This window comes from Panthera uncia, chromosome D4 (assembly GCF_023721935.1).
Source record: "Panthera uncia isolate 11264 chromosome D4, Puncia_PCG_1.0, whole genome shotgun sequence".
In the NCBI taxonomy this organism is placed as follows: domain Eukaryota; kingdom Metazoa; phylum Chordata; class Mammalia; order Carnivora; family Felidae; genus Panthera; species Panthera uncia.
In genome coordinates, this window is record NC_064807.1 from 72,986,107 (window position 1) to 73,013,340 (window position 27,234).

The window sequence follows — 27,234 nt, forward strand, 5'->3', positions numbered from 1 at the left end:
AAATTTTCTAAAAAAAAAAAAAAAAAAGATGTATGGATTGTACAGAAGCTAATGATGAATACAGGTCGACTAAATGTATCCTCCTCATTTTCTTGCACCTACAGCTCTGATCTTTTCAGATGTTACCCCTCCCCCATAAGGCTTAGGGAGGATGATCCTTCTTCTTGGTCTAGAATAAAATCCTTATTAGTCACTTTTTGTCCATTCCCTTTGCCAGGCATTGATTTGGGGTGGACATGAGACCAGATTGTGAAGCTTTTGAGGGGCCTCTGAAAAGGTTTTCTTGTTCCTAAGAAGGAGCAACAGATTGAAATGTTTCCCTTCTGATTAGAGATAAGGAGCTGGGGGGAGGGGTAACACAGCAAAGCAACCTAAGGTGGTTTGCTTACTAACATCACGTCATTTTCTGGGATGGCTGGGTGATTCAGTTAAGTGTCCAACTCTTGATTTTGGCTCAGGTCATGATCTCATGGTTCATGGGTTTGAGCCCCACATCCAGTTCTGTGATGGCAGTGTGGAGCCTGCTTGAAATTCTCTCCCTCTATCTCGATAAATAAATAAATAAATAAATAAATAAATAAATAAACAAATATTTAAAAAAAGTCAGGTCATTTTTACCATCTAGCTGAAATGTCTAAATACTAAGTAGACTTGACTGGGGGTCCAGAACTGAGGACAGGAGGAGAGGGTTGAAAGAAGAGGACCCAGAAGCAGTGTGGTGGGCAGGGTCAGGGACACAGAGAGACATAGCTCTGAGGATGGTAATGGCCTATGACCTCTCAGAATAGTGGTATCTGCCCCTGACTTTAAGTGACCACAGAGGTGATCATGTCCTTCTGTTACTGCAGAATACTGTGCACTCAACACACTTGTATGGGTGGAGCTTGGGCAATGGAAGAGGAAAAGACAAGAATAAGCAAGAGCAGCATGAGAAGTGGTGACAAGATGGCCAGAGCCATGGGGCAGAAGCTGGGAACAGGAATAAAAAGCAAAAGCTGGATAGAACTAAACTCAGAGTAAGTAAGCACCCCACATCCCTGCAGTCTTCAAAAGTAGGCCAGTCAGAGAACAAAGTATTCCATTTGAATGTTAACAACAATAAAGCCCTATAACAATGGAAAGCACTATAGATAAGTGGGAAAACACACAGACACACACACACACACACACACACACACACACACACACACACATACACACACACACACACACACACACACACACCAAACACATTTTGTGCCAGACAGACTGAGTTTGAAATCTTGGCTGTGACACTTATAAGTTTTGTTTCATTTAGTAATTTATTTCACTTTTTGAGTCTCAGAGAAATCTTAGTCATTGTATTTCTATCACTAAGCGTATTTTTGAAAAACTTCAGCGTACTTTGTACCATACATATTTGCAAAATCTTGTCTAGAATTCGGAAGATCCACATCTTGACATTTGCTCTGGAACATTTAGATGTTTCCATTAAGTTATCTTGTGTGTAAAACGAGGAGGAACCAGGTTATTTGGAGGCACAAAGGAGACACCCACCTGGTAGGCCCTATTAAAACATGCAGAGAAACTGTTATTGAAATCATGGTACCAATTCAATCTGAGGACTCCTGCTTTGCACGAAGAATGTACTGCTACCTCTTTTCTTTTACAAACACACACTTCACTGCCATTTAGATAAAAATGTGACAAAGTCAGTCGTAGTTCCCAGCAAATCCTTGAACGTTTTCATTTGGCCTTGTATGTGGACTGGCTTTGGAACCTCAGGAGCTGAGAAACATCATTGTTGGAAACTCTGAGAATGCCCTGTCACCCACACAGCTTTGCCCTTTCTGGCTTTTCAGCCTTCCGCCCACCAGCCCCATCTGGCCAAAGCTTTGGTCAGTGTGGGAGAAGAGAAAGGAATCTGTTCGGCTGAGTCATGACCCAGGCCTAGCATATGGTGCAAAACCAATTAAGGCCCTCTTGTCTGTGGCCTGAATCCATTACACAGTGGCATTGAGGGAGGTGAAACCCTGGTTCATTTCTCCCAGTGGCTCCTGTGCCCTTGGAAGGCAAGGGGTTGGAGTTCCTTCTGGTCACAGAAGATGAATAGGGTAAGCAGACAAGGGGGCTAATTGCTTCCACCTCACCCCTGCTGCCTCCCCCAGAAATGTTCTCTGGCCAAACCAAACTCAAGAGCTCCCAGAAGACCCAGACTCCCCAAAGCCAAGAGCAACTCCCACCTCCCTGCCGCCATTTACTGTCCCCAAAGGCCTATCCAGAAGATCTGGTCAGGAAGCCTAAAAATAGTTGAGTGTGTGGTGACAAGCCTTGTGCATTTGCTTTGTAAAAATATTCTGAGCAGGGAAATAAACCTTTCAGCAGCTTATTTTTCCACTGCTCTAGGGAGCAGCTCCCACTTTCTGCTGCCCTAAGCACTTCCAGTACCTTGTGGGTGGGGGTGGGGGTGGACGGAAGGGAAGGGCAGAACCAACTCAGGACCTGAGGGGGGTTACTCCACAAAGGGAGAGTATCTTGTCAGAAAACCAGGTGTATGAGGACAGGTGACTTCTAGGATCCAGAGGGACATGGCCCAGGCAACATCTCTGCACATTCTGAATACAGGAGGAAATGTAACCCCAAGCTCCTGAGTTCTGGCATTCATGGCTCTTCTGGATCTGGCTGTGCCCACCCTCGCAGGCATAATTGGGTCCATCAAATGGAAAGGATAGCAGTTGCCCCACCACATCATGATGCTTCATGCCCTCATACCTTCCCATACTCTGCTCTTTCTGCTCAGAAGCTCCTTCCCAGCTCTGGACCCTCACTACCACCCCGACCCCTGTCCAACCTATTCCATTATTAAAATCCAGCCCGGAGTTTGCCTTCTGCTTGAAATCTCTCCTGATGCCCCTCACAGAATATCACTATATTTCCTAAGCAACAATTCTGCCATCATTGCATCGATTACGTGCTGGAGTATTCCCTCACAGGGTTTGTGTTTTATTCATCTTAATGTTTTTGTAGGCTCACATGGGATCTGGCAATAATGAGTGCTGCCAAACAGGTTAATTGAAGAAGTTAAAAACTGTAATATTTCTGCCAAAGAGAAGAAAGAGATCGAACCATTTTTCAGGGAGCTTGGGTAAATCTAGTACCCTGTGGGGTTGAGAATTTATGAAATGCTTATGTCTACTTCTTCCAAGTGGGCATTTGCCTCAGTAAATCACTCTGTTAGTTGTCACAAATAACACAGTAAAGGACTCTGAAAACCTCTGAGTTGACAGAGAACTTTAACATCATCTTTTTCCTTTCCAGCACTCCCTTGAGTTAAGATGATATGGTCTTATTTTTACAGGTGAGAAAACAGTTTCTATCCAAAGGGGCAGGAGAAGAGCAGAGAGGAGCTCAGCCTCAACTCAGATTGCCCATTTCCAAGAATTTCTCTTTCTGCAAATGGCCCCAAACTATTGAAAACGGGGAAAAAATTACAAAATTTCTGATAGTTTATTATTATTATTTCCAGAAAATATAAAACCCATATAAGATTTTTGTGGATCTAAATGCAAGAAAATCACTGACAGATCACACATAGGGCAGTAGAGAATAGGATATGTCCTCACCTGGATCCCTAACTCAGAAGAGTTTGCCTACCCTTCTTCATGCGACGGTGACCCATCAGTGCCACTATCAAAGGTGGGGCAGTGTGATCATCAGAGGTCAGGCTCTGCAGCCAAGCTGCCTAGGCTCAAATTCCAACTCCCCACAACTGTTACTCTCCATGAGGTCTAATACATGTTACTCAAATCTCTCTGTGCCTCAGTTTTTTCATCTTTTTTTAAAAATGTTTATTGAGAGGAGACAGAGAGTAAGCAGGGAGGGGCAGAGAGAGACACACACACAGAATCTGAAGCAGGCTGTAGGCTCTGAGCTGTCAGCACTGAGCCTGACACAGGGCTTGAACCCGGGAACCATGAGGTCATGACCTGAGCCGAAGTCAGACACTTAACCGGCTGAGCCACCCAGGCGCCCTAGTTTGTTCATCTTCAAACTGATGGTAGCCAATTAGACCAGAGTAACACATAAAATATTACATGATCAATGTAACCTCTTATGTGCTGGGTATCACCCTGAAACCATCAGATTCTTCATCGTTCATCCTAATAACAGCCCATTCAGGTATTACTATCTCTGTTTTACCTATGAAATACTTGTGGCTCAGAAGTAGGTATTTTTCTCAGTGGGTGTTCTGGATTTTGAGTCCTAATATTTCTGAATTTAAAATTCTATGAATATTGTCTCTGTGTCTCTGAAACTCCTGGAAACTGTGCTCCTTTGAGAATGTGCTAGAGGGAGTCACATGGCCTGGATCTATGGGGCTCCAGACAAAGCTGGGATAAGCTGGGATACCCCGAGCTCTTGTCAGCTTCCCAAGACAGAGTTGATGTTGCTGTAGGCAGCATGGGTGTAGCGTGGATAAATACCCAGGGGCTTGGGAGGCAAGTCTGGTCAATTAATATGTGCTTGTGAGGCAATTTCAAAGCTGAAGGATCTTTTGTAAGTGCCAAGTGATATTAATTATTAGTATGAGGGCAGGTCCTGCCAGCAGAGTAAGAGGTGCCTGAATTTATGTGTATGCATATGAATCATCTTCTGGGATGGTGTGCGTGCCTCTCTAGCTATGAGGGCAAAATTCAGTAACTGGGTGCCCTTAGGGAGTGAGGCAATAAAGCCTGCACCTCTCCTTTGCACAGTGTAGATAAATGGTCTTGCAGGACAGAGTTGCTCTCAGTCTTGCCAGAGTCCTGCTCAGAAGGTAAAGGTCTTGTTGGGGCCACCCATAGGGAATGAGTGCGCCAATGCTTACAGACTGGGTTGGATTGGGTAAAGTGGGAGAAGCATGGTTAGTGCTTTGCCAAAGGGTAAAGCAGGGCCATAAATGGGAGAAAAATGAACCCTGAGCTCAGAGACGGAAACGATATACAACCTGTCAGGAAGTAGAGTCCAGCATAGGTCTGGAAAGTGGTTCAGAAGGGAGTGATGAATGGTGTGAGGGCCTGGCAGCTCTTTGAGCAGCTGGATGCCTCCCGCTTAGTGTAGGGTGAACTGGTCTCTTTAAAGCTCTCAGGAGGGTCAGGCACAGAAGATCTGTGCCTTCTCCAGGTGGATCTTACTTTATATCTCAGGTATGTTTCTAGTATTTGGGGGGGGGGGATTGGGGAGAGTGGGTAGAGAAGAGTCTAATTTTGGAGGCAGACGATCTAAATTTGAATTTCATAAATGAGCTTTCTGTGGCTGTGAGCCAAGTATTTTTCTTCTTTTGTAGTCAGTTCCAGATCCAGAAAATGAGAAATAGGCTCAAAATGTTGCCTATGTGTTCCTCCAGGGTCAACTTTCCATAATTTAGAAAAATGGAAGTTCCTTCTTTTTGTTAATTCTGTAGAACTCAAGGGGTATTTCTGAGATTCCCTGTGGGCCAGTTCAGTCAAGTTGGGGTACCTAGAGAGTAGGGCTGTGTTCAAAAGAACAGGTCTGTTTTAGAGGTTCATTAAAGTTTCATAAGCTATCTTTTGGGGAGAAATGCTGCATACATATACATTTATTTATGTGTATGGTTTATCCCTTTTGTGGGATTTGCTTTGGGTGAGATTAATCCTTGAAAATAAATTTATGGCATTTTATATAGATAACTTTTGCAATATGAGTAATAATCCCCACTTACTGTTTTGGAATATCAAATTTTGTTTATAATAATTCCACTTTATGTCTATGAAGTATGTTAGAGTTTACAAAAGCTAGTTGTTGGCATGATCTTAATGGGGTCCTAAAACCACCTATGAACTAGACTTTTTCTTCTTATTTTTTACTAGCCCTATTGCTTTTTTAATTGTAAAGTGAATACATATATATCAGGGTGCCATGTTAAATATTTAACTTTTTGTTTTCTTCTGGTAAAAAAAATACAGAAGCTACCATGGTCATTTTTGGAAGAATGATTCACTTTTGAGACAAGACTGTGACTCCTTTTCCCAAAATGGAAGGAGACGTCTGCCACCAGAGGCAATTGGTGCTCCTTGATAGGAAAAATAGGCTTGGCAAATCTTGTTCTTCTCTGTTATGGTGATCTGGATTGTCTCAAAGAGTTCAGGGAAGGAAGGGGAATGAGCACTTTTATTTCTGCGTATTTACGTGGGAGAAACAAACAAGACTCCTGTGAGAAGTTGCAGAATAGAGAAGAAGTTTGCATAACCGGAGAGCAGATGACTGAGCCGCTATTTCGGACACAGCACACCTGGAAGGGTTTGGCGCTTGGCTCCACATGGAGCTGGAAAAGCAGAGCTTGATGATCTCTGGGTCTGAAAACCTAAAGACATTACAGCTACAGGCTTGAGGCTAAGGAAGTAGAAGCTCTATCCTTTGAAGAAGTACATGAGTGACCCATACAAGAGATCCTAATCAGCCGTGAACCAGTGACATTTTCATAACGCTATAGCAAGCATTAGCAAATGTCTTTTGTAAAGGTCCACATAACTTTTGGGGTTGGAGGGCCACATGGTCTCTGTTGTATTTATTCAGCTCTGCCCTTGGAACACACAAGCAGCCACAGGTGACATGTAACAGAACGGGTGGGTGGCTACATTCTAAAAAGTTTACAAAAGGAGGCCAGATCAGCCTATGAACCACAGTTTGATGATTCTTGCCTTAAGAAAGTCCCAGAAGTAGAATTGCTAAGTCAAAGTGTACACACTTGTCTATATTTTTCCAGGTGTTATCAAGTCATCCCCCAGAAGGGTTGCACCAAATCCTTACATCTCATGCGTGGAAGAATTATTTCCCTCTATGATCCTCAGTTCTCAGTATTTTTATTTTTTATTTTTTATTTTTTATTTTTTATATATATATTTTTAATTTTTTTTAAGTTTATTTATTTTTAACAGGGACAGAGAGGGAGCATGAGCTGGGGAGGGGCAGAGAGAGAGAGGGAGACACAGACTCCGAAGCAGGCTCCAGGCTCTAAGCTATCAGCACAGAGCCTGATGCGGGGCTCGAACTCACAAACCGTGAGATCATGACCTGGGCCGAAGTCGGATGCTTAACCGACTGAGCCACCCAGGCGCCCCAGTATTTTTATTTTTTAAAAGAACCAAGAAGGAAAAAGTTAATTTCCTTTTCTCACCGAAGGTCACAAGGCAAGGAACTGACAAATTTATGACTAGAATTGTAAGTTTAAATTATATTTATATATTGAGTATGGAGAATCTCTGTTACATGTTATTTGGCTATGTGTGGGGAGGAAACCAACAGCAGAAAAGAGAGAGACTATAAAGGATCATGTGTGAATTGCAGTTGAAAATAACCATCGCCCAATGCAAACTGGTGCAGCCACTGTAGAAAACAGTATGGAGGTTCTTCAAAAAGTTAAACATAGGGGCGCCTGGGTGGCTCAGTCGGTTAAGCATCGGACTTCAGCTCAGGTCACGATCTCGCGGTTTGTGAGTTCGAGCCCCGCGTCGGGCTCTGTGCTGACTGCTCAGAGCCTGGAGCCTGTTTCAGATTCTGTGTCTCCCTCTCTCTCTGACCCTCCCCCGATGCTCTGTCTCTCTCTGTCTCAAAAATAAATAAACGTTAAAAAAATTTTTTTTTAAAAAAGTTAAACATAGAACTACCCTATGATCCAGCAATCACACTACTGGATATTTACCCAAATAATACAAAAAATACTAATTCAAGGGGATACATGTACCCCTATGTTTATAGCAACATTATTTACAATAGCCCAACCATGGAAGCATCCCAAGTGTCCATAAATTGATGAATGGATAAAGAAGATGTGGTGTACATAATGGAGTATTATTCAGCCATAAAAAAGAATGAAATCTTGCCACTTGCAATGACATGGATGGAGCTAGAGAGTATCATGCTAAGTGAAGTAAGTCAGGCAGAGAAAGACAAATATCATATTATTTCACTTATATGTGGAATTTAAGAAGCAAAACAAATAAGCAAAGGGGAAAAAAGTAAGACACAGAGAGAGAGACAAAGCAAGAAACAGACTCTTGATTATAGAGAACAAATTGACATTTACCAGAGAGGAGCGAGGTATGGGTAAATAGGTGATGGGGATTAAGGAGTGCACTTGTGATGAGCACTGGAAATGCTGAATCACTATGTTGTACACCTGAAACTAATATAACACTATATCTTAACTAACTGGAATGAAAACAAATCTTAAAATAAAAACAAATAATAATTAGAGAAAAGAAAACAACCTTTTCCTTCTTCATCACTGAATGGGTACATAGCTTAAGCTGTTACTCTCAAAAGCCGAGCTGCTTAAGATCCTCATTACCAGTTAACTACCTATATAAGCTGATCTCTGCAAGAGAAATGTACTGGCTTGAACTCACATGTCCCCTCCCTCTACACATACCTGCCCAATAGGACCTAGGCACCAGACAGAAGAAAACCCATTGGAGCTTTAGGCCAAATCTTTTGGAAACCTCTAGGGTGGATGATATGTTGGCTCACCTATTGAGGTTATCTTTTGTTTTCTGATCTTTCCTATGACCAGACATATACTAGCCAGAGAGGCGTGATACCAACTGGTAATACGCACTCTTTGAAGACGTACAGATCTGACTGGAATCTTCGCTCTGCTCTACAGTGGCTATGTAGTCTTAGGTATATTTTCCCTGAGCCCATTTCTTCAAATGTAAAATAAACACAATAACACTTCCCTCTTAAGATGTTTGTAAGGATTCAATAATCACATATATGTAGAGTGTCTAGTCAAGTGGGAGGTATTATTTGTCCAATTCTAGTGCATTGCTTGTAAACCTGTGATCCAGCGGATAGAACACTGGGCAGCTAGGAATAGCAGATCTGGTTGCACTGACCAGTTCAGTGGCCAAAGGTTGGCTGGGTTACTAACAACCTGCATGAGGAGTAATTAAAAATGAGGTCCATCAGGGTGCCTGGGTGGCTCAGTCAGTTAAGCATCCAACTCGATTTTGGCTCAGGTTGTGATCTCATAGCTCATGAATCTGAACCCCATGTTGGGCTCTGAGCTGACAGTGCAGAGCCTGCTTGGGATTCTCTCTCCCCACCCCTCTCTCTACCCCCTCTTGCTCACTCTTTCTGGCTCTCTCTCAAAACAAATAAATAAACTTAAAACAAATAGTTTCATCAACTTATTTCAGGAGAATATGATTTATCAAACAAATACTTTTAAGTCCCTACAATGCCAGGTCATGTGTTTCATTCTTAGAATAGAGAAATGAACTTCTGTGCTAGGGAGCCTCACACCATAGAGAGAAATGGAGACAATTAACATGAAACATTTTTAATATAATCTGATAATTCCCTGGTAAAGGTTTAATGAGGGAAATCATGGAATGTTATAGAGGCAAAGAGAAAGAGTCAGATGGCTGGGATGGAGGAAGACTTCTCATAGAGGACATAGAGTTTAAGTCCTATAGAATAAAGATGTGGTGAATATGTGTGTGGGCCTGTGTGTGTGTGTGTGTGTGTGTGTGTAAGAGAGAGAGAGAGAGAGAGAGAGAGAGATTGAGAGAGAGTAAACACATTCAATAGAGGGAATTCATGGCACATAAAGGTAATTAAATAGAAGTTTTGTGTGCCAGGAGATGAGAGGTGGTAGTTGGAGAATAGCAAAAAATGAGGTCAATTATGAAAGGTTGGTAAAGTCTTAAAATCTTAACTCTCTGGAAGCCATTGAAAGATCATGTAGGGACTGACAAGATCAGAGTCATACTTTAATGCTTTATGAAGATCTTCTTTGGCTTCAGTACAGAATGGATAGGGTGGGCAAACCAGAGGCCGAGATACCAGTTAGGAGGCTACTGCAGTAGTTTGTGTGAGAGACGGTGGTGGTTGAATGGGGGAAGTACGTGGGAAAAGGGGCAAGGGACCTATACAGTCAAAATTAATTAGGAAAATTGGAAATACTGGGCCCGAGTTTCATGTGGAGGGTGAAAGAGAATGATTCTAACTTCCAAGTGTCTGATTTGGGTTCTGGGTGGTTGGCGGGACCACTCCTTGAGACTGGAAGTGTAGAGAAAGTAGAGGCAATGGGTTTAGACCGAGTAGAGGCTTCAGCCAGGGAATTCTGGCTTCTGACCCACATTGCCATTGAGGGTGGGCAAATCATCCTCCCTCTTTAGCTTTAGCTTCTCCAGCTGTATCACAAGAGTATCAGATTCAACAGCGGTTCCCCAGCATGCATCTATAATTCAGTAGGTCTGGTGTGTACTCCAGGAATCAGTATTTCCAGAAGTTTCACAGGTGACTCTGCTATTCTGCAGGTTTGGACGCCTATGGATCAGAAGATCCCTGAGGATTCTTACAGCTTAAACATCTCAGAATGTATTTTTTGCCCAGTTCTTTTCCCTTCCTGCTGACTCTGCAGATGTAAGCTGGCATTGACATCCAGAGTGGCCTCCAGTCACTACATTCCAGCAACCACAGGAGCCTCACTACCGCCCCAGACCCCTCCTACCACCCACCACACAGGTTGGGCAGGCAGGAGAAGCCAAGATGATTGCCCCTTACGAAACTGGCACTGAGGCCAACTCCCTGCCATGTTTTTTTTTTTTTAAAGGACATATCATTAATCTTTCTCCATGGTACTCTATAATGAATTGCTCCTGTGGTTCACAGAGATGAAGGGTTCGTTGTTTTTTTTCCAAGTATGGTGGTGGTCAATACAGGAAAGGGGAAAAAAACCCCAACCTTTCTTAAACTCAAAGTTTTAGTAGACAGAACACATCCAAAAATTGAGTTTTACTCTTCCAGTTATGCTCAGAGGACACATTCTCTACCCTCTCTCCTGGTGTTTTCACTGATCCCACTTCCTGCTACAGATGAGCTCAGCAGACACTGCATGTGGATACATGAGGAAAAATAATCCAGCACATCCGAAAAATTCATCAGTGCTTGGCCGTCAACAGGGAGGCTTTAGGTGTTACTTCTTGCAACTTGCAAACGCTAATTGCACTGAGACCTCCAGGCTGGACCAAGAAGGGGATTCCCTTACATCACAAATGAGAACCTTTGGCTGGAGTCAGGCAGTACAGGTCTTTCCCTCACTGCAGGGCTGTGATCAATTCTTGGCCCCCAAATCCAAAATGGATGTGGGAATCTGGTGGGAACTGCAAAGGCCTGGAACATAAGTTGTATATGAAAAGATAAAAGGCAGCAGACTTTTTCAGCCTGAAGGGGACTATAAGATGGCTTAATTACAGCCTCCCAGTATATAGAGGGTTCTTATATCCTGGATGAGGTAAGCCCACTGGATCCCAAACTGTTCTGCAACAGAGACCGCATTTTACTTGTTTTTTATTCTTTCCGTGATGTCTGGTTCGAAGCTCTGAATGAAGTGGTGGCTGACGAAGCTGACTCAGCGTGTGTATTCCCAGGTCTCTTTACAGAGCTACACTTTGGGGTCATTCAAACCTAGGTTTGGACTCCTTCACACCAATTATAAACTGTGACTTTGGCTAAAACAATCTAATTTGTGTGTGTTGTGATTTTCCTACCTATAAAATGAGGTTAAAATACTGACCACTCAGATCTATTTTTGAGGGTTAAGAGAGATAAAATATATCTAAAATACCTACTAGAGAGCCTGGTAAATTCATGAAATGTTCATTGAAGGTCTGAAGAGCATTCAAGTAGACTACAGAAGACAGGTAAGCAGGTGATTTGAAGCGGTGATCTGCCTTGGACAGTGTTGGTGTAAGCAGGTCAAGCAGACATGCAAAGGGATCCCAGATTGAAGGAACAAGGTAACATCCTTCTAGCCTTGGAAGAACCTTAGCTCTATGGCTTGTGGCAACTTAGCACTATAGTGGTGCACAAGCAGTGTGCGTGTGTGTCTGTGTGTGTCTGTGTGATGCCTAAGGTCTACTGCTATGATGTATTTCCCTCTATCCTGGAAATGCCCTGGGTTTCAATACATGTGAGAGGAGAACCAGCAGTGATTAAGTGCCTTCTATAATCTGAGAACAGAAAGAAAAATAATCACTCCCTTCCTCCTGCTGCTTACTTTTTTAATAGCACAGATGCTCTGAAGTCCTCCCCAGCTAGAATTGTTAATATGTATTCACCACACGATTGATTTTTGAAAAAGGTATAGAACATTACAGATAAGGTTGGAGTTCCTTTTTCTTCTATTATCATCCTTAGATGCAATCCCCAATATGAATTTTGCAGGCCCTAATGTCTATGTTTATTATGAAATGTATCCATATATAATATAGGTAGTTGCTGTTTAAAATGTTTTTTTACACAATGATTTCATACTTAATACTTTTTAACAACTTACTGTCCTCTCCTTTTCTATTCAAGATTGCATTTTTTGAGATACATTCATGTATTCATGTCCACTAGACACACAGGTATAATTAACTCATTTTTATTTTTATTATTAGAGTAAATGTATGAAAATATCACAATTTATTCACCCATTCCCTGTTGAAGGGCATAAGTTGTTTTTAATTTTTCTCCATTGCAACAAATGTTACAGTGAACAACTTGGATCCTCTTGGACATATGAGCAAGCGTTTCTCTAATCTAGAATTGCTAAGTCATTGGGTATGCACATTTAAAATTTCGTTATCTACAGCCAAATTGCTTTCCAAAGTGATTGTGCTAATTTACACTCCCACCAGCAGGGTATGAGAGCTCAGTTTTCTCATGTCTTTACCAACAGTTGGTGTTGACAGACTCTGTAATGCCTGTCAAATTATCTGGCGTGAAATAGTGTTTCACTATTGTTTTAATTTGCATTACTTTTATCACTGGTGAGGATAATTATCTTTTCATAGGTTTATTTATTGACTCTTCTGGATTGTTTGCTCCCATCACATCCCCACTTTTAAGTTATATTGTTGGTTCGGTTAAACTGATATATAACTTCCCTACCTGATCAGGATTCTAATCCATGTTGGTCTTACCTATTACACATATCTTTTCTAAGCCTGTCATTTTTTTTTTCTTTAGCATGTTTCACGGTGTGTTTTGTAGAGGAGAATAGTTTTTAATATTTATGTAATCAGTTTTATCAATGCTTTACTATAAACTACTGATTTGAGAGTTTTCCAAAGAATCTGGTTCTTATCTTCTGGCCGAACGTTATTATCCTACATTTTCTTCCAATTTAATTTTTTTCCCATTTACAATTTTGTTATTTTTGTGTATGCAGAGTTCCAAATGAAAAATCATGCCATCGACTGAGTTTTCTTTTATTTCCCACTGATTTATAATACTACCTCTACCACATGCCAGTTTTCTCATATATTTGAGCTTATTTAAGGGCCTTGAATTCTGCCATTGAACTGGTTCTCTCTCCCTCCTCCAATATCACTGTTTAATTTCTACAGCTTTACAATGTCTTAATGGATAGGTAGTTAAGGATTAACCTCCTATTTTTTTTTTTTCTGTTCTCTCCCCCCCACAATTATCTTGCCTAATCTTTGGCGTTTGCATATACAGACGAATTTTAGAATAAGTGTGAAGAGTTATAGGGGAAAAATCTTGCTAGGATTTCATTTGAAACATCATTAACTATATCTAGAATTTGGGTCACATTAATCATTTTGTGGTTTTTAACATTCCCATCTATGGTAATGGCACAGCTCTGCATATATTTTGTTTTATAATTTAAGATTCTTTTGTAATTTTTTCCATAAGGTTTTACACATGTATTTTAAAATTTATTTATAGAAACCTTAGAAGTTTTTTTTGCTATTATGTTTATACTTGTGTTCTATTATTACTGATTGTATACACCCTTATATATTATTCAACCCTTCCAAGGTCTTAAAGTTGTTCACTTAATTCAATTATAGTTTTTCTTGATTTACTGTGTTGATAATCTTATAATCCCTGCATATTTAATGACAACTTTCAATTCTTATGTGACATTTCTTTTTCTTGTTTATTGCATAGTTAGGACATTAAGATGACTAGTAATGGTAATTGTGGGGACTCTGTACTACTATACTTTCTTGACTTTAATAGAAATGCTTCTAAAGGCTTCATAAATGAGTGTTACATTTGCAGTAGATTTTTGACAGATGATTATTATCAAATGAAGAAAGTATTCTGCTCTTGATAATTTGCTAAGTTTTATCATGAACAAGCATAAAATTTTTTATGTATCAATTGTGGTATTTATTTCTTTAAATTTTTTTGGGAGAGAGGGAGAGTGCATGAGCAAGTGGGGGAGGGGCAGAGGGAGAATGAGACAGAAAGAATCCTAAACTCCATGCCCGGCACAGAGCCCAACATGGGGTTCCATCTCACAAATGTGAAATCATGACCTGAGCCGAAACTGAGAGTCAGATGCTCAACTGACTGAGCCACTCAGGCACCCCTATTTGTTTTCTTTTTTAATTTGCTTATGTGTTGAATACATCATTCCTTGACAGATTTTTTTTTATTTCTCAATGAATCCTATCTGCCTTTACATGATAAATTCTACTAGGCCATGATGATATTTGTTAGGTTTTAAGTAGTGCTAATATTTTATTTAAGATTTTAAAATTTATCTTATTGCATTTAAATTTTTATTTTATTTAAGATGTTTTAAGTATTTTATTTAAGATTAGTATTTTATTTAAGATTTTTAAAATTAAGATTTTTGCAGCCAATAAATTTCTTTTCTTGTACATACTTTTAAATTTCGGGGGGGGGGGGTGGAAGATTTGTGTCTAATGTCATTGTCTTTTCCAACATTCTTCTTATTTTTTTGTTTTTATTTTTGAGAGAGAGAGAGAGAAAGAGAGAGAGAGAGAGAACCAGCTGGGGAGAGACAGAGAGAGAAGGAGACACAGAATCTGAAGCAGGCTCCAGGCTCTGAGCTGTCAGCACAGAGCCCAATGTGGGGCTTGAACTCGTGAACCAGGAGATCATGACCTGAGCTGAAGTCAGACACTTAACTGACTGAGCCACCCAGGCACCCTGACTTTTCCAACATTCTTATTTCAATCTATATAGTTCTTCTTTACTAGACTATTTTACCTATTATTTTCCCCACACATACTAGATCTTGAAAAAATCATATTCTATCCTGGACTGCACTCTGATTGTGTACCTATATATGCACTTTTCTCAATGTAAAACAAATTATTATTTTTTGATGCCTGCTTGCCATGTCAATTGTGCTCTAAGAAAAATAACTGAAATTCTTATGTAGAAAAAAATAAAGGTATTCATTTAGCCTACTAATCTTAGCAATGACTAATCATGACATTCCCAGATAAATCAAGGAAATATTTCCTTTCACAGTAACAATTCATTAATGATAATTAATTAAATTGGCAGCTTACTGTTTACAGGACACTGGTCTAAGCATTTTGTGTACATGATATTATATAATATTTACAGAAATCATATAGGATAGGTAGTGCTATTCTCAGTTTAGAGATTAAGAAAACTTGAGGATGGGGTTTAAATAACTTAAGGGTGAGAAAACTTGAGGATGGGGTTTAAATAACTTAAGGGTGCAAAAGTGGTAAATGGTGCTTTTCATCCAGTCCTGACTCAGAATCACATACTCTTAACCATTTTGCTACACTGTGTCTACACCAAGGTCTCTAATGCCATCCATGATAACTCCATGCCAGCACATAACAAGAGTAACTCAACACAGTCTCCTGGTTAACTATCTTTTATCTTTTATCTTTCTGATGAACAGAAAGGAATTCAGTTCCAAGACATACACTTTTTGGTGTTTTGTTTTGTTTCATCTTAGTTATGTTTCATTTTCCCATCTTCTTACATTACATCAAAGAAACATCTACTCATGCTTTGGCATCTTCTTTCTTCTCTATCTTCTTCCACACCTTCAGTGTTCTCATTGTCTAGTCATTCTTTTTAATGAACATTGATTTTTCTATACTTTTATACTAGAAAAAATAAAATTCAGGAAAAAATTGTAAAAGAAGAAAAAAGAGGGGCACCTGGGTAGATCAGTCTGTTAAGTGTCCAACTTCAGCTCAAGTCATGATGTCACAGTTCGTGGTTTGAGTCCCGCATTGGGCTCTGCCCTGACAGCTCAGAGCCTGGATCCTGCTCCGGATTCTGTGTCTCCCTCTCTCTCTGCCCTCCCCCCACTTGCACTCTGTCTCTGTCTCTGTCTCTCTCTTGCAAAAATAAATGAACATTAATTTTTTTTTTTTAAAGAAAAAAGAAATTGTCCTGTATGAGACTACCATGCTTCCAAGGCAGGAAGCTGATACTGGATTTTCTGATGCCTGTGAGTATGGTTGGTGGCTTAAGCTGAGAGAAGTCCAGCACTCTTATGAACTAACTTGGATGCTTCCATACCCTGGGCCTCCCTAACAGGCAATGTGCCTCAATTTTGTCAATGGGTAAGGGTTTCTTTGACTAGCCAGGCATAAGACAGAACATGAAGGCTGAGCTGCTTGCCCAGTGGTAAATGTTTTCCTGTTTCTGTAACCTACTCACTGTCAACTCTCTTTTCCTTTATGATGTTTAATTGAAATCACAGCCTAATGAGGTCTAGTCAGTCCCTTTCCTTTGGCTGAAGATTTGACGTTAATGCCAACAATCTGAATAAGAAGAGAGAAATTTCTGGAGAAATGGAAAGCTTCAAGGGCTATTAGAGGCCATAGAAATGGACTGTTTACATGGGACATTTCCCCCCTTATGTTTTAACAGATTAATTTGCCCTTAAACTGATATTTCCCTCAACAATGATGATTTTTATTTGATAGTCTTGGAATATCCCTGGGACTCAAGTCCAGCCAATGAATCTAGATTTTTGTTGGTTGAAGTTCAGGATCTGTGACCTCACCTGAATTAGCTACTGGAAGTATGCTTGGAAATTTAAAAACTGTGCTTTTACACTTCCCCTTTCTTTTAACCTAGTTCAGATGCCACGTCCCTATGAATTTTTCCTTCATTTCCAAATTGCACTAATGTCTTTAATCTGCACATCCAGAAAACTTGTACTTGAGCCATTTCATTTGATCTTGCACAATAAGACCCAATGCAGTAGATGAGAGGATTTAAATACTGAAGCAGGACAAGAATGTGTTTAAATCCTGGGGCAAGTATTAACCAGCTGGGTGATCTTGAGATCTCAGTATTTCATTTTTTGCAAAATGATAATATTCAAAATAATCATGATTATAATAATACCTGCCTTATCTAGCTGTTGAGAAAATTCAATGATGTCACACATATATTAGACTTGGTGCACAGGAAAGATAATAACTATGATTTCTCTATTCTTTATCTCTACCATCACTAGTACATGTAAAGAACAGCACTTGTGGAAAGGATGAAAATACCTACCTTTTGATGGCACTAAACATGCAACCTAGGAGATTTTCACCAGGGTAATCTGTCACATTATCTAGCATGCCTTGTTTGGGCACTTAGCTACCCTATTAGACTTTATTTGAGTTAATTTCATAAAGTATTTTGTTTTATACAGGAACTTCATTTTTGAAAGCTACCTAATGGCATTAATTTTTTTAAAAAGTACTTTATTTTCTAGGTACCTGGGGGAACTCACTACTAAAGTGAATCATGTGCACTAAATTCTATTCCTCAAATTATTATTACACTATATGCTAATTACCTTGGATTTAAATTAAAAAAGTAAAGTGAATCATGTGGTTAATCCTTTTGTATAAAGTAAAGGAGGCTTTTGGAAAGTGAATAATCCCTTGTAATTTGTCATGCTTATATTCAGATACCTTGAGTATCACGTATTCAGTATAATATTATACTTCTTCAAAAGAACAAAAAAAAGAAAAAGAAAAAAAACCACCAAATACAGTTGTCACTAAAGTCAGGGATGGGTGTACATAGATGACATTCTTCCATTTTGTGGAATTTGTTTCTACATTTTTATGAATTAATGTAGAAATGGGTTAGTACACATATAGATTCTCCACAGCACAAACTCCTAAGACTTTACTTTTAGGAATACCCGAAGAGGGAAGGGAAAATGAGAAACAAAACAATATTTACTGAGCATTTGTATGCATGCATTATGGTAAGCATTTTTTTACCAACATTTCACAATTATTCATCACAATGCTATGAAAAGCATTGCTCTCATTTTCATTGGTCAGAAAAATTAGGCTCTAATGGGCAAAATAATCTATGCAAGTATTAAAGCCAAGATTTGAAATCAAGCCTTCCCAATGCCAAACCTCTTCCTAATTTCAGTAATGTATTCCTTCTTGAGAACAATACACTGAGTTGAGGCAGGAAGTAAAATTTAAGATTTGTGTGGCATCTACCTTATACTGGTGGTACTTAAAAAATATCTTACCGTGCATTATCTTGAGGCCTCATTTTGTACTTTGTTATGGAACATGGGCCTAAACTGCAGCTCTGAGACAATGTTCAACAAGGTCTTGAAGGAGTTAATACTTTCCCCTTTTTGATAGAAGATGAAACCTGGACTTAAGCTAGAAGCCACAAAGCGGAGTATTTATTAAATACACTTATTTCCCTTTCATCTATTTGGCCAATGTTCCCAACAATAATCTAATTTCCTCTAAAACTTTCCATGGAGCAGGATGGTGGTTCCAAGTCCTGAAATACTGAAGGAATCATTTAATGACCAGTGGTGAGTTTCTATGAACTCATCCCAGAATTGGTAATGAGTGTTTGGAGAAGACTCGTGGGTAGCCTCCAAGTCTCTCCAAAATCATCCTGCTAGCTGCAGTCAAGAACTTTCTGAGGGTGTTTGGAAGTTCTAGATGACTTTTGAGGGGGCGTATTTAATTCAGTTTGAGAACAGGGTGCTATTAAAGTCAATGGTTTGAGCCCTCTGTCCCATTTTAGTGCTCATAGACTATATTCCTTACTCTAGACAACCATTTAGCAAATAAATGATGTATGTTGTAAATAGGCAAAACAAAAGAAAACAATGGAGATGGCATAGTGTGTAACATTAACTCTGTGTACTCATTCAACATGAATTTGCTAAGAGCTCATTTGGTACTAAGCTGTATAGCTACAACTTGAACATGGATTGCCACTGAGTAAATCATAGGCTAAAGAGGATACACAAATAAATAGTTATGAAATGTTATGATGAGTCTCTTGGTAAAGGTATGTATAAATCACATGTGAAGGGGCACCTGGGTGGCTCAGTCAGTTAAGTGTCCGACTTTGGCTCAGGTCATGATCTCACAGTTCATGGGTTCAAGCCCTTCATCAGGTTTTCTACTGTCAGCATGAAGCCCACTTTGGATCCTCTGTGTCTCTCTCACTCTGCCCCTCCCACACGCGCTCTCTCCCTCCCTCTATCTCTCTCTCTCTCAAATAAATAAACATTAAGAAAATTAAATCACATCTGTAAGACTAACACAGGAAGAGTGTTTGTGGGGTATAAGCTTAGGAATTCCCCAAGCTTGCACTGATAGGTTAACAAGGCATAAACAATTAGAAAGCCACAGGATGAACACACCCAAGTTTGGGTAAACAAGATTAGGTAAACAGGGCAAAGGCCCCCAGTATAGGACAAAGATATAGGAATAGACAAGCCTCAGGATGAAAGCATCAAAAATGAGGTAAACATGAGTAAGTATTCAGGGTAGAAACAACCCCCCCCCCCCCCCCCCCACTTAGTACAAGAGCAGAAAGCTGCTTTCACAGGAAGGAAGGACAAAAACAGGAAAACGGGACTTTAGACCTCAGCAGGGCAAAGTTGCCTAGAGAGGAGCTAATTAGCAAAAGAAAGGTGCCTTGCTGACCCTGAGGTAGCATGATTTGTCTTATCCCCTAGACAAGTTTAGGTAAACAGAGGTGGGCCTCATGTCTGCTATAAACAGCATTCCACCCAGCACCAGAATTCCGTTTTGTATTGACCCAAACCCCTAACACTGCACATCTTTAAAACCCCCTTTCCCCCATGCCCATGAGTTAATGTTCATGGTTTCATTGTCTCTTTGTGCACGCCCATCATGCTTGTAAGCCTTGTGATCCTAATAAAAATGGAGCCAGGACCCTTACCCGGGGCTCTTGTCTCCTCCAGGACATTAGCCTCTCTCGCATTTCAATCTGGCATCTGCTCTCTTCCTGGACAAGAGAGAACTCCAGGCCTAGAGTTTATGACAAGTGTTGATTAATAACAACGGAGTTTAAGTGTAATAATAATGAGTATGATAATAATGAGTAATTATAACTATCAAGATTCATTGATCTCTTTGTGCTAATCCCAGTACTAACATCTGTACTTGAATTATTCTATTCAACTCAACAACCTTGAGATAATGGTAGTGACGATGATGATGATAAGAAAAATAATATGATAAACAATGTAATAGTAAACAATAATTTCAGGAAACTATGTTGGGGTTTTAAAGATATTATTTTATTGGATCATGCCTGCAACTCTGGGATCAGTATTTTATCACCATCTTGGAAAGGAACAATCTGATGCTACAGCAGTCTCCAAAAATTCCCCAAGAACATACAATGATTAAGTAGAAGGTTTGAAAACTAGGCTAACTGACTCTGAAGTTCATATTTCCAAATACACTAAGCCAGACGATCTTCTGAGAAGAGTAAACATTGCAGAGAACTAGGTAGATAGACAAAAGGAGAGTAATTCAAGAAGAGGAAGCCGTATGAAGAAAAAGCATACAGATATTTTAAATAATATACTAGACAGGCCACTTTGTGAAAATGTATTATCCAAGAAAGAAAACAATAGGAGATAAAGTCCAAAATATAGATTAGTGTCAAACTATACAACTTACATTTTATCTAGGCTAGGGATCCAAGAATAGGTTTATAAGCAAGGGGGGAAAAAGATTCAAATCTGTGTTTTTAAAGAAAACAGCAGGGGAAATAAAATATAAATAAAATCACTTGGTAGGAGTGGGAAACTCAAACTCTGTTGGCATTGTTCAGTTTTTGAAATTTTGATTTTAAAAGAATTGTCCTTTATCTGTCAAAACTCACATGGTTTATAAGTACAGGCAAATAGCTTCTATCACACAACAATTTTCTGGGATTCTGTATCTCTATGGTTTGGATTACTTCCCATATTGGTTAGTATTGACAGATAGTATCCAGAGGCCAAAAACATACTCTACAGAGTGGTGTTGACATGAAATTGATGAAAACTAGTGGAGGAAATCAGTCTTTGACAAATGGCTGAATAGAAAATCTAGCCTTTGAACCCCAGGTAAATCCACCTTCCTATGCCCCACTTCCGTAGATGAGATTAGTGAAATAGCATGAAATTTCTCTCTCTGGAATGGTGCTTCTGGAACATTCTAAATTTATTATTTCATTCCTCTATACCCACCCTTATTATTTTTTATTCCAACTCTGCATTTCCAGCTTTCAAAACAGTTATCTGGTGCCAAAAATTCATCTAATGTCATTCCCAACTTGTAAAGAAGGACTAAATTTCCAGAACTGTAGACTCCTAAAGGTTGGCTTCTCCTGAATAGAAAGATGAGGAGCAACCTTCCTTTCTTCCTTCCTTACTCTCTCTTCCTTACTTTTTTTCCCTTTTCCTCTCTCTTTCCTTTCTCCCTTGCTTCCTTCCTCCCTTTATTTTTTCTCTCCTTCTCCTGACCTACTTTCATCTTCATTTCTTTTCCTATCTGCTGTATTATTCTAATTTATCATCTTGGTTTCCCTAATTCACATTTTGATCACAAAGCTGTACCACTCTACTAGGAACTGGGAATCCAGAAATGAGCAAAATATACTCCCTGCCTTCCTGGTGTTCGTGATCCAGTGAGAAAAAGAAACAAGGAACTATGTAACTATAGTAGAATGTGGTAGGTGTTGTGAGGAAGAAAGACATGCACTATGGGATTACAAAGGTAGGGCATGTGGTTCAGGTTCAGAGTCAGTGAAGTCTCCCTGAAAGTGGTGACTAGACAAGAGTTTTAAGATAATACTTCTACTCAGAGAATCCATACTGCAAAGATGTGAAAGGCTGAAACAGTAGGATATATTGGGGGTCTGCTGAAGCTTTAGAGTGGCAGGAACTAAGGGTACTTGTGGAGCAGAGCAGAGCAGATGCTTGTTTCCTGTGAAGTGAGTCTTTTCAAAGTTTCCTCTTAAGAGTACATGTCATGTCAGCGTTTTCAAAGCAAGTCACCCATGCGCCTCCAAGCTGCAGATGCCTGTGGCTTGTTGCGCTAGGTGCTCAGCTGACTTCCTGTCAGTGGCTGCTGTGACAGGTTGATCTAGTGTTGGCTGTCGGCTCCAGCCTCGTATAGAATGAAAGGCAGACACAACTTCAACAGACACACACTCAGAGTAAAAGGAACTTCCGTGTTCAGAGCATTTACTTGTGACAAAACTGTGCTCTGGGTTTACATATACAGTCTCACTTAATCTTCAGCATACTTCTTTGTGGAAGGAAATAGCCTTAAAAGAAATTAACTGGGCTATATAGAAACCTGTTTGTTGGCCTCAAAAACAACCAACCAACCAACCAAACAAACAAACAAACAAAAAAAAACCCTCCACTGTTTCTAATTGGTTCTGGTCTTATCCTTAACTGGTAGGGTCTTTTTGGGTTCCTGGATCTGATTCCAATGCGTGTGTGTGTGTGTGTGTGTGTGTGTGTGTGTAAAAGCTTACCCACGCCAGCAAGCAATTCTTGGACATCAGTAGAATGTCAGAGAATTCAACTCAATTCTGCTCTGTTCTGACATTCTCTATCCACAATTAGCATCAGATTTCATAGGTAAGGGCTCAGTCCCACAAGACTGCCCTATACTTCAGATGCCAACCACGAGTCCAGGTTGTGCTTGTGACTGATCGCTACAAATTGGAGGTTACAACAAACTTCTCCAACTCAAGAAGCTAATTAAAAGTCAGGTTGGTAACTATACTTCTGCCCAACCAGCTATCAAACAGAAATTCCCATGACTCCTTCCTTGGGTTTGACTAATTTGCTACAATGGCTCACAGAACTCAGGAAATCCATTTACTCACCAGATTATTAATTTATTACAAAGGAATATTAAAGCATACAAATCCACCACCAGATGAAGAGAGATATATAGAGTGAAGTCCCATACAAAGGAGCCTGTCCTTGTAGAGCTTAGGGCCTGGTAGGTGGCATGTGAAAGTGTTCTACTCCCCCAATTTGGAAGCTCTCTGAACCTCCTTTTAAGTTGTTATGGAGGCTTCATGATGTGGATTTGATTGATTAATACATTGGCCATTGGTGACTGATTCAACATCTAGCTCCTCTCCCCTTCTGGGAAATCAGGGGGTGGAGCAGAAAGTTCCAACCTTCTATTTGTGGTTGGTTCCCTTGGCAACCAGCCCCCATCCTTAAGTACTTTTCAAAAGTCCCCTTATTAAGGTAAACTCAGTTGTGGTGGAATGAGGCTTGTTATGAATAACAAGGTACCCATTTCACCTTTATGGCTCCAGAAGCATTGCAGGATCTGAGGACGAGAGACCAAACGGAACAAAGGATGCTCCCATTGCTCTTACGCCTCAGGAAATTCCAAGAGTTTTCACAGCTGTGAAGCAGATCAAATAGATAAATCTTATAAATCGCAATGTCACATAGGGGTGCTACATAGGTGAGAATAATTCCAAACATGACTGCATTAAGCAGTTGTCTGTGATCTAGGAGTTGTTTGAGGCAGCTACAGGAAAACCTTGGAAGGGACAGATCTCTGGTCTGCTTAGAAAATCTGAGACCTTTGTCTTCATTGCACCCTTCTCACAGGCTAGGGGGCATTCTTCCCTTGGCACTGGCATACGCTGAGGTTTTATCTACTACAAACTGAATGTAGAAATCTCCTAAACTGTAGTCTGAGATTTAAGACAAAGATCTTCATTTATTCCTGTTGCCTTGTGTTTCTGGTTAAAATGACACGTATATCATTGAGGTTGTAGGAGGTGAGTTTAGCATGCTTAAATAAATACAATATGCTAGGGACAGAGAAGAGCTCTTCCAAATAAAGTGAAGAGAGGGAGAATCATGGGCTTTAGTTCAAGGTGGCTCCTGGCTTGAGTTCTGGATCCACTCTGAGCAGTGGGTTCTGGAGGTGGACTAGGGTCAGGGCTAAGAGCTGAGGGCTGAGGGGCTGAGTATTGTGGAGACTGCAGTTAGAAGTACAATGTTCACCAGTGGGATGTAGGTCATTGTATTGAGTATAATTCCAAATATAGCCTTCAGAGATAGTTATAAGACAAAAAAGACATTCAACCCAAAGCATCAGTCTGTAGGGCATTGGAAGAGATTTGAGTTCAATTATGAGTCAATGGGACAGAAACTCTGTCCCGGAGCAAGAGTATGTAAAAAAAGGAATGGGAGAGGAAGATAAGAAATTTCATGATCTTAGGAACGGAGCCACAGGGTTTTTCATAAGGACATTGAAACCGTTTATAAAATACTGCGTCCTTGAGCCTTAATTTCCTCATCTGTAAAGTATGAATCATAATACTGCCTTCTAGGATGGTCATATAGTTATAAGGAATATATATTATGTTTATATACACACAGTTACTCACAATGAAATTCAGACATGGAAAGAAGATATAGCTATTTTCATCAGACTGATCTCATTTCTGTTGCTTTCCAAACAAAGAAAGTAAATTGAATCTGACCCACATTAATTTGTAACTTAGTTTGATCACATAAACATTTAGCATTTTTTTTCAGTCTCTCTACATATTTACTGTCATTCAGATTCCTCCATTTCCCCCCCACACTCCTCTCTTACTTGATTTCAAAAGGGAAAAACTAATGGCTTTGGAGGAATGAACCTGACCTCATAGTACTTTTTATTAGTGTTTATAAGATGGCCCACAGGACTGATAAGGGAATTCCAGTCCCTGTCTGAAGACTCCCCTTCCAGGTTCTTCTTCCCACCCTGCTTGCCATAGGGGCTAAATTAGTACTAATGAGGAAGGCAGAAGTAACAGACCATAAATTGTCCCCTCTGTTGATGCTCTGGGCTCAGACCTCTGGAGAATGATCTCCTCTGAGTCCACCGGTATAAAATAAACCTGCCTTCCAAGATCTCCAAGTGCTGTTTGGTTCTTCTGCTGGGTGATCCAGACCAGTTTCCATAACAGTATTCACTGAGGTAGAATTGGTCCCTTACTTTTTGGGGCCTTCTAGTGGGTATTCAGTTTATTCCTGGCTTATTCTTAAGTCTAACAATCTTGTTCTTGACTCAGATTGATACCTCCTGCTGACTCAGTTTCTCCTTAGATCTTACTGGTACAAACACTCTGAGACTCTCTCATGGTTTCCATTTGGATCATGATTTATTCTATTTACAGTCTCAGCTTTGGGGAAATCTTACTCTGAATCCATGTGCATAACAGGTCTGTTGACTTTCAATTCAGTATTCATATCACATAGAAAAGAGAGGAATTTGACAGTGTATTCTAGATAATCTTCCATCTTACAAAGAAAGGACTTTGGGACACCCATATGTTCATTCTTCTTTCTCACCACCACAGCCCCTTCTTCTCCCACTCTTTTGGTACAAAATAAGGATTTCCCTTTCCACTCTGATCTAAATAGACTGCTATATTCTCATTTCTTTCCCAATTCCCCTCCTATCCCCATTGTCTTGATCTGGAAGAAAATGTCTATCAGGGAATTTACTTAAATTTAAAAAATAAATTAGTACTTCTGAGAGAGTAGTGGAATCCAGAATTACTCTTCTATCATAAATAACTAGAATACTGAACAAATATAGAAAAAACATTTTCAGACGTTGGCCAACACACAATGTAGAACTATTCTCTTCTTGTAGGAACCAGATGAGGTAAGCCCTGCAATCACCTAGGCTTTCTGCCTGGAGGCAATTTCCGGAATGTCTCCTAGGGAGGGGCAACCTTGAAAGCATGAGTGGTCTTGCTGAGTAGATAAGACAGATATTGGAGTTTGGGGAGGTCAAAGTGGTTAAGATTTATAGGTAAGGTTTCCAGAGAGGAGGAAGCTTAGCTAAAAAAAAAAAAAAAAAAAAAAAAGTATCAGCTGCAAAGGGGTCCCATGGAATCCTTGCCCGAACACCAACCTATCTAGGCTTAGAGTAAAAATGTCAAGTTTAGATGAATAACAATTTCTGGGCAAAAAACCTACTGTGGAATTTCAATCCAAATGATTCCTGAATACATCATTCAAGCTCCCACAAGCCACAGAAGAGGGACATTGTTGAATGCATGAAGCATTCATTAGAAATCCCAGAATTGTCACATCATAGAAGTTAAGTTAAATTAACTCTAACTAGTCTAGAGTCACCACAAAAGAGTATAAAACAAAACTCAAAGGAATCAAACAAATCTGCAAGTAGCTTAACTACCTGCCTTAAGAATATCTAGCACTCTCGGGGAGGTTGGGTGGCTCAGTTGATTAAGCATCCAAACCTTGATTGCATTCAGGTCATGATCTCACAGTTGTGAGATTGGGCTCCATGCTGGGGTTGGAACCTCCTCCCCACCTGAGGGTGGATTCTCTCTCTCTCTCTCTGCCCCTTCTCCCACTCATGCTCTCTCTCAAAGAAAAGAAAGAAAGAAAGAAAGAAAGAAAGAAAGAAAGAAAAAAAGAAAGGATATCTAGCACTTTTGAAAGGAACATAAAAATGTAAGATTATCAAATACGCTACACTTACAGAGAAGAGGCTAACTGGGACCAATAATCCAGGGAAAAATCAATCTATAGAAACAGATTCAGAGATGACAAAGATGATGAAATTAGCAGATAAGGACATTAAACACATTTTCATAAATATGCATCATATGCTCAAGTATGGGAAAAAAGCATAAATATAATGAGGAGAGAAATATAAAGCATAAAAGAAAACCAAATGGAAATTCTAGTAGTAAAAAACATATCTAAAATTAAAGTTTCACAGAAGGGTAGACACTGAAGATTAAAAACTTCTAAAAAATTAGTTAACATGAAGATATAACAATAGAAACTATTGAAAATGAAGTACAGAAAGAAAAAATAAATTTAAAAAATGAGCAGAATTCTAGTGACCTGTTGGAAAATATCAAGTGATTTGAAACACATGTGACTGGAATCTAAGAAAGGGATCTGAGGAAGCAAGATCTGAAAAATTTCCAAGTTTGACAAAAACTATTAACCCATTTATCTAAGAAATTCAGCAAACCTCAGATAAGATAAATACAAAAAACTCACAAAAAGGAATATCATAATCAAATTTCTGAAAATAAATATTAAAGGGGAAAAGTTTGAAGCAGAAAAAAAATGTACAGTGC